The sequence below is a fragment of the Colias eurytheme genome, chromosome 16 (assembly GCF_061535395.1).
Source record: "Colias eurytheme isolate Ceu_HAF_F1 chromosome 16, ilColEury1 Martin Lab GWU primary, whole genome shotgun sequence".
Lineage (NCBI taxonomy): Eukaryota > Metazoa > Arthropoda > Insecta > Lepidoptera > Pieridae > Colias > Colias eurytheme.
The window spans coordinates 5,328,259-5,340,337 of record NC_142995.1 but is presented as its reverse complement, the minus strand read 5'-3'; the positions used below and the strand labels follow the sequence as shown (position 1 = coordinate 5,340,337).

The 12,079-nt window shown below is 31.3% G+C and overlaps 1 protein-coding gene across 1 annotated transcript in view; it reads right to left on the bottom strand.

The window, feature by feature from the left end:
- LOC149901781 (thrombospondin type-1 domain-containing protein 4-like) overlaps positions 1 to 12,079 on the bottom strand; it is a 51,546-nt gene that overhangs the window by 14,859 nt on the left and 24,608 nt on the right. The window lies entirely within an intron of this gene.

The following is a 12,079-nucleotide window of genomic DNA, read 5'->3' as shown; positions in this document are numbered from 1 at the left end:
AGTTAAGTGGCTGTGGCCAATGATTTATTTTCGCCTATTTCTTTATTAAGGACTTGGCATGACAATTAATTCGATTTTATAGATAAGATGAATATTTTGCGTAATATGTTTAATTTAATTAATTATTATTGCTATTTGAAATGTTTAACCTTTAATTGATAATATTATGTTACATTACTGAAATTTCATTATAATTGACATCATAGGATAGATGAAAATCTAACGCATTTTATTTTTATTTGGTATGAATAGCATTGTTAGTAATGTAAACACCTAATTAAAAATAATGAATCCATTACGTAAATCGCTCTATAGCGGTTATTTTTCTCTGGCCGCTTTAAATCAAAATGTTTATAAGAATTCGATATAAACATTCTAAACATAATTAAATTACCGGCCATTACACAAAAATGCCAGACATGTAAAGTAATCCATCAATATAATTGGCCATAATTTTAAATATAAATTAGGCAAGTGAAAAGCTTTTGGGTCAACAATTTTACTTCCCAGCTCGTCCATTAATATAATGAGACAAATGTAATAAATTTTGTTTCAATAAGTTTTGTTGACACCATCGTTACTTAGATATTTACGAAGCATGTCAAATTAGAGTGTATAATTAGATTTTACGGGTCACAACCAAAAAAGCTCAAAAATGCATCTCTATAAAGCTTTCATACGATTCTTTTTACCTATATATTTTATTTTCTTTATTACAAACTATTATCATATAACAAACGACACAACTTAACTAAAGAAAAACAATCTCTAGCTTCTACTTGTCTATTTTTACAATTATGCAAATACACACAGAAATAGACGTAGTAGTGTAAAAAAAGTCTCACGCATACGTGAAAATGTGCGTTTACAACAGGCGAGTAAAAATAAATAAAAAAAATTGCAGAAGTTATAAGAAAACATAATTATACTTACAAATATTAGTATGAAGAGTAACTTAACAGCTGAAACCATCTTGAATTATTTAACATAGAACCACTTAGAATCTGATATTTGATTCACTTTATACTTCACTTGTCACTTATTGTGTGTATCCTGTATTGAAAGATTAAGATACTTATAGCAAATTGATACGAATGTCTTTGTCTTTAGATTAGTACCTATATAATTATTTATTAATCATCCTTTAACACTATGAGTTTTATTTGCTATAAAATAAAAAGGGCCATAATATGTCCAAATCGAAGCTTAATGCCCAATAAGTGTCGAAGCTCAATGTTAATACAATACAGTAGTTTCACAAAATCGCTTTATTGTGACTAGCGGAACGCGAAAGCCGACTAAATACCTACGCACTTTGATCTCTTAATATGAATTGAAGCGTATTCCTAAATCCCCATTGATATCTTTATACGCAGACCGCTTTGAAGGAATCGCACTAAACGTACACGTTCGCTACGGATTATAACATTAAAATTAATTTGTCATAATTCAATCCTTTTGATTTGCATAGCGTAATAGCAATTACCCGTATTTCAAGATTATCTAGCCAACGTCATTTTGAAGCTATATTTTGCGGAAACAAATGGGTTTTGATTAAGAATTATTTGAATATAAATATATCTATTAATTTAATTAATTGCGATGTTTTTTCAAAAGAAAACTGTTGAAAAGTTTTTAAATATTAATCGAAATATTTGCAACTCGTTTTTGTAATTGAAATGATTTTTTTGTCCTCGATTTTCAGCAACAAAATCTAAAATTAGTGTAAAATAATTTGAATGCTTGATAAACAACCTTGCAATTAAATAACAAACTAATAAAAGCGCATCTGGTACCTACATAATATTTTTATGACGATAACAAAGACGAAATAGCGAATGCACATGCGAATTTTTATAATGAATTTGTTATGATAACCTGAATTAAGTGAATGTCGTGTAATATGCACATTGACCGGGATTCTTAAGATTTCCCTGAGCCCATAAAGCAATGGCTTGGCGCCAGATTTTCAACAGCTGTGCATTGCGTCCATAGCGTGCATATAATCCCAAATGTGCTATTATTGTGTACTGAATAGACTTATGATTGAAACATCAACCGAATCACATTATCCACCCACGAGATATTATCGCACAAGATTCATGTATCATAACTAACAACGATTTAAACTTTTGATTGGTATTATAGTAAACTTCACGAGTATTATATGAATACGTGACTCGTTTTGAGTGTCTAAAATAAATTATTGAACCATTGGTAGGATAATTATAATTTAATTGTGTTTATTTAATATATTAACAAATAACGATAGTGTTTACAACTTTTTAAGAATAAATAAATAAACAACAAAAGTTCTCTATCAATCCAATCGAATTTTAAGCTGTGCTTAAAATTCAAGTCATTACCGACAACATATTTTTATGTTAAAATTAACTCAAATGTACAACAATATCCTGTAGCTCTTATTGTAACATGTACAAAAATCTCTACACAATTTAGAAAGTAGAGATCCGTGTAGTTCGATAAAGTATACTTTATTATAAATATTATCTAGCGTGGTTACAAAGGCAATAAATAGTGGTCGTTTATCAATTTACAGCAAGAGACTGTTTAACCCTAATTTGGTCACGTGTCGCTGTCGAATATTTCAATTATTTTTATTATGATATTTTAACCCCGACTGTTACGAAACGTCAATGTAGAAAATCAACCGCAGGGAATAAAATTGAGGTTACTTTGTAGTTTATACCGACGATATTTTGATTTAAATCGCTGTTTGTTGTGATATCGTTTACGATCCATTATTCAGAAGCTCGTAGCTTACCTAAAAATAAAGTGTAGTTCATGAAGGTATTAATGATTTTTTTTTACTGTTTACTAGGTACAAACGTATTTTTGTATGTATTACATTGACACAATTGTAAACTGATTGCATTGTGTAATATCTATAAATACATTACAAAAATACAAACACAGACAAAAACGTTCAATCAAAAAACAGTAATCTTAGCAGTGCAAGGATATTTATGTCCATTCTTTGTTAACATGACATGTAAAGGTTACAGCTCTATTATGCAGTAGGAACGATTAATATCCACACAGGACCCCGAAGTCGTAAATCAGTGATGTTTTACAAGTGGACACTTATTTTGTAACTGTATGTAGGACGTAGGTGTCACTAAGTGAACGTGCTTTAGATAAGAAAAATATACGGACCTTTGTCCCGATGTTCAGCTAAAAGCTCTGCTATAATCGTGTTTTCTTCTAGCCAGAGTAAGAAGCTACTAATGAGCTAGTAGATGCGTTTTAGTGAAACATTTATGTGAAACATGAAACAGACATGATTCTATGAATTTTTCCGCTTTCGAGTGTTCCATGCTCTTAATTTATGTATCAAAATGTTTGTCATATAAATTGTATAAACTTGTTTGTATGGTGTTGTTATTACAACCTTAATCCACTATACAAGAATAGAACCACAATTAATTATACTGTTTTCTGGATGTTAAAATTATATGATTAAAATATGCTATGAAACCAAATGAATCCGACGGTTTGATTGAAATTTGAGCACATTTTAATTCGTCTCAAAATTATAATTAGCGCTTTTATGAAACTAATAGACACTTCAATTAGATGATCGCTGTCTAGTGGTTTTTTCGTAGAAGTGTAATTAACTGATGACTAAAAATTAACACAATGTCGAGCCGAGAATGACTATGAAAAAAATTAAATGGTGTCAACAACTGCGACAAAATATTATATTTAGTCGCCCATTAAAAACACAAGTACCACTTTTTTTTGTTCACGGGTCCACGGGATTATCATTTCGCAAATTATTTCAAATATAAATAGATTTAAATACAAAAACAATTTTGTTATTAGAAGCCGGAAATATCTAATTTAGAAGGAAGTTGTTTCAGTCAAAGAAAAGTTCGTTTAAGGAATTCAATCCAACATCACAGGAACCATATTGATTAATTAATGGCGCCAGTATTTAATGTTTTCATTATTTTTTCAATTAGATTGTATAAGCAAACATTTTCATGAAATAATTTTCCTTAATTTGTTGATATCAATGAATACTTTTAAGCAACTTAGCAAAAGTTAGAAACATTAATCGGCATGATAATAAAAAAACTGCATTTTTTGACGTGCGATAGAGTTAAGAGATTTTATTAAAATATGTTAAGGATGTAAATCGTAAATTAGTGAACATTAAATTATTATGAAAAATAATGTTACAAATAAATATGATGATTTCTCATTGCATGTTTTAAAAATATAACTTTTATCATCCACCCACCAGTAACACCTCCACTTCATTACAGTCATTTTTAACAATCATCTCAGAAAAATATGAATCATATCTTTAAGTTTAGATGCTTTGAGATTCAATAATAGCTTCTTAAATAGAAAATAGCCTTTTTCTAAATACTTAATGTTACTTTACTTTACTTTACTTTACGTTATTTTACTTCAATTTTGAGATGGTAGTATTTTTTTTACACCAATACAAATGACATACACATATTGACCCGGGTTCCTAATATAGTACATATATTTGCTTACCCACAACATATAGTTATATTGCCTGGTAGAGCCTACCTAGCGATAAGGCCGTCCTTTGCTGTTTTTGTTAAGTCTTATTGGTTAGTTATACGAATTATATAAGACACCAACAAAGACGTGTGTGGTATAATGTTCCTGTAATATTTGAAGCGAGGACCATTTACAGAACCATTAGCAGTTACTAGAAACATTATATCGAGTGTCCCATTAATTTAAATACGCTAACTGCAAGCGTGTTTTATTTCACTGTTAGGTGTTAGTTGTTACTTGTATTCTTCTGTTTATTTATAACTATCGAGTTTCTCCACGTCTTTGATGAATTAATTCGTGAGATATTTTTATCGCTCTACCAGTAGAAGAAATAACAAAGGTACTAGATATTACACGTAGTTTTCGAAAACAATAAATTTTTAAATCGAGTTTTTTAACGTACCTAAGTTGTTAGAATAGACTCTCAAAATATCTAGTTTAAACTATTACTAATAAAACTAGCTGATAAAAACGACTAAAAGCTTTGATGGTGTGACTTTTGATACATAAAGTTGAATAAAGTCAACTTTGTAAGGGAAATGCGTTAAAGGCATCGATATTCAAACTAAGCACAGATAATACAGCAAACAATAGCCTATTATTATAAACATAAAAGTTATTTCATGTTTAAGTGTTCACGGGTGGGTGATATAATATTTTTGAAAGGATAGATAATATCTTGAAAGGCAAAGCAGGTACTAAGATGCACTATGGAGATGTAAATGAGTGGTTAAATATTTACAAAACGTAACAAAATTGCATGTCTATTAGCATATTAAAATAAAATGCCTTTCGTCTTTTGTGTGTAATCTCAACTAAAGTTAACCCTTGTGATTTAATTCCAGAAAGCAGCAAAAAAAAGAAGGAAGCAGTTTTGATGGTTCACATTTGCGTGTGTTTCTATTGGATGCCAATACGTGTAATAAGTTTGAAAAACATATTTTTTTTAAACATTTTGATAACAATCGTTCGATATCTATAGCTATACTGTCTAATACTGTAAGTACACACAACCGAATATTATGCAAAGATATGTAATTGAATATTTTTCTGACTCTTATACAATTTTTAATAACAAAATTGAAAAACCTAAAAGGCAAGTGAAATTGTCGTTGTTGTAAGTAAAAATGCATGTAGAAAATAAACAATATTTTTTTACCTATGTTATGCATTTTTACTTTATCATATTTTTATGTAATTACTATAACGGGTTTCAACTTCACATTTCACGTAGGTATTTTGTATAATTTTTCTTTGAAATTTTACGAACAATATAGCGCTAAGAAAATAATAATCTCAAGAGATCCTGTATACAGCGATTACTGTTAGAATCTCGTTTATTAATTAAAAACAAATGTTTGAACCTCAATATTTTGTAGAAGAAGCTTAAAAGCTACCAGCACTCCCTTAAAAAGTGCAATTACGAAACTTAATATTTTTCAGCTATCGAATTAACATCGGATTGTCATCGACCGATTCGGTGGTTACATCACTTTACGTCTAGCCGGTAAGAGTAAACGGAAATTCAATTATTTACTCTTTACTACTCAAATTTGACGGGATTTGTTAACGAGGAATTTATAACCGCAACCGCGAATAATGTAGAACTTATTTATTTTGAATTTCAATGAACACATAGTTTTTAACCTGTTTATCAATTTAAATAATAATTTATCATTTCGTTTTAATTGATGTTTTTATTATATTTTTATGAATTAAACGAACACCACTAAAAATTGCACGTATTCGATTTCTGCCAACTATTTTAACTTATACAATTCTCTACTAAAAGCTTTTCAAATCTAGAAACTTTACAGATTACTTAGAACTCCCGAAATTTCGGTAGATTTTCCGAAAGCCACTGTGCGCGTCGTTGTCGCGCGCGATCGTGCACTACTGAATTTGTCTATGCGTCTCCAGCACTCGCATATATGTGGAAAATCTTTTACAGCCCACTGCATACTAGTATAGCACGACTGCAGCCGTTCATCCGTAAATCTCAAACTTTTATTACTCCCGCATCTGATCATTGATAAAATCTGCGACTCGTATGACAGATTTAAAAATCGATAAGGTAAGCATTTAATACATCTGATCCTCAAAAATCCTGTACAAACCAGAACTATTACCATCACGGTCAAGTATAATAGGTACGGCTTAAAGTTGTAGCCAATGCAATTGAACCTTCCTGACATTTAAGCTCATATTCTTTCGGAATTCCTGCGCATTTTAATAAATTTTTCCTTTATTGCAGCAAGTATAGATGCTCATTCGTTCGTGAGCGGTTTTGTGCATGTATTCACTTATAATGACCGAGAGCATAATGATGCAATCATGTGTATTTCTTTTTTTTTTTTTTTTTGTGTGGTGTCTCTCAATGTTAGCCAGAAGGGCTTCTACATTTTAACGCGGACGCGGGGGTGAACTGAAGGTTCACCCTGGTAGCGACATTCCAAGGGCGTCCCCCCTTGACGGGGACCACGAACCTCGGCTTGAGCTGTCGCTTGAGTGGAGGAGGCCAGAAGGGCCCTAATCGGACGGGATGTGTATTTCGTAGAGCGTAATTCGCTACGAAAATACGTTATTTTGTTTACAGGTAATTAATAAAGGTAATAAACCCCATCGATAAAACCATGCAGTTAATAAAGTCAATTAATCTAGAATAATATTATAGAATGTAGAATAAAATAATAGAGTAGGTAAGTATACCTATTATAAATGAACTATGTGAAATTATAGGTAACCAATAATGCCCTTAAAACCTAACGTATAGTGTAGTGTATGTGCCTTGAACCCAAGGCACATACACGGTACACCGGAGTCAATTTAATGATGTGCCCATTATAAATTATGTTACTGCATTTATTATCTAGTGTACATCATATCAACGATACGAGCATAAATTCAAGTTCATAAACTATACTTCGCGTATATTTTATACCAATTTAAACTGTCTATTGCCTTATAAAGAGACTATAAAGAATGAAATAGCAATTTCTATTCATAATAAGGCGATCAAAGCACTAGTTAAACAAGCCATCGGAGTTAAGTGAAGTAACAGGCTATTAAAGTCCATCTGCGGCGTGAACACCCGTAAATAAAGCTTTTGTTAACACTTTATTGTCAAATAGTCTCGTAACTCGTTTACTGTGCTCGTTTAATACTCCTGCCAATATTCCCTTTGTATGAACCTTTACTCATAATTCTGTACCCTAAATAAGAAGGCTATTTTTTTAAATTACAATAGAAACTATTTTCGAAAATCTTTACACCTAACGTGTTTATACTCTGGAACGCCAGAAAACGAAATAAATTTGATGAAAATGAATTAACGAATTAGAGAATGTATAGATAGGGTTTATTATATGTATAATTTATACAAAAATATTTTTTACCACTTCGCACATAGAAGGTACTAAGCTAAAGCCTAGCCTAGTATTATATTAGGTATTATCTGTGCTAAAGCTATAATATTCATAGAGATAATTATAAGGATTACTTATGTTTCTTCTAAGGTCACTCTTTTCATCATGATACATCGGCAGTTACATTAGTATGTTAGTTTTATGAAATTACGTTATTTACGATTTAAATAATAGGTCAAGACTGAGTTGTGTTACTCACAGAATCCATATTATATTATTTATAGATGATCATAAAATCTCTAAGTCAAAGTCATTGACATAGATATAGGATTGAAAACTTTTTGCCATTCTTCTAAAAGGGTTACCATCATTATATAAAATAATAAGCTTACTTATAATAAACTCGTAGCGCTATCGAAATAAATGTAGTTTGTTTTATAAAATTCATTCATGGTATAGATTGAATGGACGGGCCTTTTATTTATTTAGAAGTGATGGTCATAACAGGAACAGATAGAAATTACCTATTAGGTAGATGAGAACTAACTCATACCTTCTCTACTTCTTTAATTTTTTTGGTACTGACTCAATGAAAATGAAAATTATACAGCGTAAATTTAACGTAACGTATTTATGTGGTGACATACAGTATAGTATGAATAAAAAGCTAGTATTATAAATCAAATTAACATAGATAGGAAATAATAATTTTCTATATCTGTGCACAGAAATGTGCGTACTAATCCACATGTCAAAGAGAATAGATGTCGCAAGGTGTAAGGAATAGCGTACACAGATCACGGGCCTACGTGTTGCAATTCGCTTTTGCGTAAATGGCTTAAGAATGCAGGGCTTTCCTCGTAACGATTTTAATCATTCTCAATAAGAGATGCATCGCTTCGTTTAACACTTACGAGTATAATATATTACAGTAGGTAGTATAAATACTCTAAGGTTTAACAGTTCCCAGTTTCCTAGTTTGTAAATACAATTATTAAAACCCATATACCATGAAACCATAAGTCTGGAAGCAAAAAGGAATATCGTACTCGTAAATTTGCGTTCAATTAAAATCGAAAGGCTGGAATGAAAAGACAACGTGCAGGTTGTTTCTTCGAATAGCAAAAAGCGTTCAATACATCAGTATATTTGATGTATCAAAATCGATATTTTTAGAAGTACATTATCTCCTTAACGTAAAATCCCTGTCTTAGAACCTATTTATCCTGATAGCATCTGATAATTCACTTCATGCTGATGCTAATTCCGATTAAATATATATTTAGTTAAAATTATTATTACCGTGATGCCCCCGGGCGGTGAGCGGGCCTTAATCGCCGTCATATCGCGATCTAACCAGGCGCCGGCGCCGGCCTTTGTAATTAAACATCTAGATTCACTAACCACGTAAACCTGATAGGTGTGGAGACTGCAATGGATATTTGAATTTTTAGAATGGAGCTTTTGGTTGTCTAGCAGTGACTAGCATACGATAATTAAGGATACCTACAAAAACTGTGGCAACCGTAAAGGTAGAGTCAAAATCAATGCAGTTAGTATCAATAAACGTCTTGCCTACGTGAAGTCCGAATTTATCCTTGATACTATTTTAATTTGGTGTTTTAATGAAGTGAAAAGATCGTAAACGCTCTACCCTTTACCCAATAAGAGGTAATTTTACTCTACTGTCGTGAAAATTTATCTTTAGGTCAGTGTAGCTAAAGAAGGAAGCCATATCGTTCGAACTATTTGTATCAAATGTAATGGAAAACTAAATGTACAAATAAATATTTCCTAATAACATGCAGGACTCGTAAAATCAAGTGAAACGCAAAGCAGCATTACCATATAGGTGAAACCTCAAACACGCCGGCCTAAGAGCCTGCGATTTTATGAATAGCAATGGAATTCTCACCTTTGAATAATGCTCAATTACCATAAAGGTATGCAGTAAATATCATCAAATTGACAGGCATTTACAAATAAAAGCAATATTTTACCCCATATATGGTGCCAGTTCATAGGTGGCGCCACGTAAAATTCACGATGTTTTGAATTCATTAGTAACTTGCTAATCGAGTTATTTGGGTTTAATTCTTTCGTTTATTTCCATGGTCCTACTAATTATACTGCTAGAGAGAGAATATTTAATAACCCGTTGTACTACTGAACACATCAATAACCAGTCTTTATCTAAAAGGGTCACTCGTAAAATGCTCAATATAAATTAAAAAAATCGATTATAAGAATAACATTATCTTTATGTTAAATGGACCAAATTCAATTCCCAGTAAAGAACTGTATACAGTATTTATACCCGGCGCGGCGAATGATGATTCCTATGACAGTTATTCTCAAGAGACAAACTTGTAATGGCGTCACCATTAAATTAGAAATGTATTGAAGGCTTCTAAAAATGGCATTTATTAATTTTTACGTAGCTTTATGCCATAACAATGATATTCCGTTGGAAATATAAAAAATATACAATCACACAACATGTTTTCACGATTGAAAATTGTCAGCGTAGCTTTCCTATTAAAGTAAATAACAAACTAGATATGTAGCAAAACTAATGTTTATATAAATCTTAACCAAAACAAAACTATAAACAATTATGACATAGCCAGCTATCGAAGCACAAAAGCTATCGATTAGGCGGCACCGTTGTCACGAAACGCTCAACAGAGGTAATATTATCACGTAATAAAGTACAATAAGAATACTTTAACTAATTTACGGTTACGACGCGCATGTCCTTGGTCGCCGACAATGTTGCAACGATTCAACACTTTATAGAACAGACGTTGCTTTGACTTGCTAAGGCAGATTGCACATTATCTGCTGTGTCAAAAATGTTGTGCCTGTATTAGAAGTATAAAATAATATAAACACACCCTTAGAGTATTAGTTCAAACTATAATATCATATGACTCTATATTATCGTGACTCTTCTTTATTTAAGCTCAATTCTTTTCTTACAAAATGGAACAGAGTTTTTTTGAAGTACCTACAAGTCAAACTATAATTGCATGCTTCTAAAATGTGTCAGAAGCGGCAGAATCTTCGTGATAAGTAAGGTTATATAATTTATTCGACAAAAGTATGCTGAAGTTAACAATAATTTATGTTTACTTCTGAACAAATCACTGCTAAATCATCTAGGTACTACGTCAACGGCTATTGATAGTTGATACCACATTATTATTTACCACTATAATTATTCCACGTTTGGTTGAGGCGATTAACTGAGTCCACATTCATAGTTGCAAATTCAGAACATCCAGTGTAAAGTTGGCTTAAAATCCAACCAATTCATATAGTTTTATTGCAGTTACAACTAATAGAACAGATGTCGAATTCTAAAATATTGTTCAAGGCGGGTACGTACTTTGAGCTATTTCAATAAAGTAACAGTATTAAGAGCGTACATAAATTTGATTTAATTGACCAATAAATCCAATCTTCTAGCCGTAAGAAGGGATGCTATAAAGCTACTACATATTATTATAATGAGCTAGGTTTTATTGTTATATTAATTCAGGCGCCGAGTCTAGCCTTCTAAGAGTCGCTGCCTTTAATCATCCGTAGCATGGTAATAACTAGATATAGGACGTGAACATCTATAATACACAATTATTGCAATACTACTTTGTAGAGCTATGTAATATATCAGCTAAACATTGATTAGTTAATATTTTCTCTTAAAAAAAAAGCATAGATAAATCTATGCTTCTTGCGTTTAATATAAATTAAAAGTCCCTAATAACTTCATGATTGTCAAATATACGCGCAAAACAAAAAAAAAACAAACAACTCTTGACTATTTTTATTTGAAAATCAGGTTGACTTAAAAGTGAAAAAGAATATAATTTTCTTTGTTATTTTAGGTTTTTATCAATATCCTTTGCTGGTCTCACATACCGCTTCACAAATATTAAATATCTTCATATTAAAAAGTAGAAGATTTCGTTAATACCCAAAACTCATTGAGGTGATCTTATCCCGACATTACTGGTCAGAATTAGGATTTTCATCCACTGATTGATTACACGTTTACACATTGCGAAAGGTGTTGTGTTCGATCAAAGATCACACATTTATTTATAGATGCTTATAAAAGTAACTAGAATAGACTTATCAATTGACCC